Source organism: Acanthochromis polyacanthus, chromosome 22 (assembly GCF_021347895.1).
Source record: "Acanthochromis polyacanthus isolate Apoly-LR-REF ecotype Palm Island chromosome 22, KAUST_Apoly_ChrSc, whole genome shotgun sequence".
In the NCBI taxonomy this organism is placed as follows: domain Eukaryota; kingdom Metazoa; phylum Chordata; class Actinopteri; family Pomacentridae; genus Acanthochromis; species Acanthochromis polyacanthus.
Genome location: NC_067134.1, coordinates 759,390 through 759,669, shown reverse-complemented (window position 1 = coordinate 759,669; position 280 = coordinate 759,390).

Genomic DNA, 280 nt, shown 5'->3' with positions numbered 1-280 from the left:
GGTGTCCTCCAGCAGCTGGAACAGAGAAATGTGTCAATGAGTCCATCAGAGTCAAATGATGGAGCCAAACATCAGATCCATGTTGGACACACTGACAGTCCACTGGTCTACAAAGAGCAGCATGGAGACGCCTGAACACAACAGATGGAGAACAACTTGTTGTCCATGAACTCACCATGAATATGGAGTCCAGGTGATGCTGGACTGTCGACTCTGATCTCTGATGGATTCTGGTAAATAGAGAGGAAAACCACTGGGAAGGAAAAAACCTGTAGCGGAG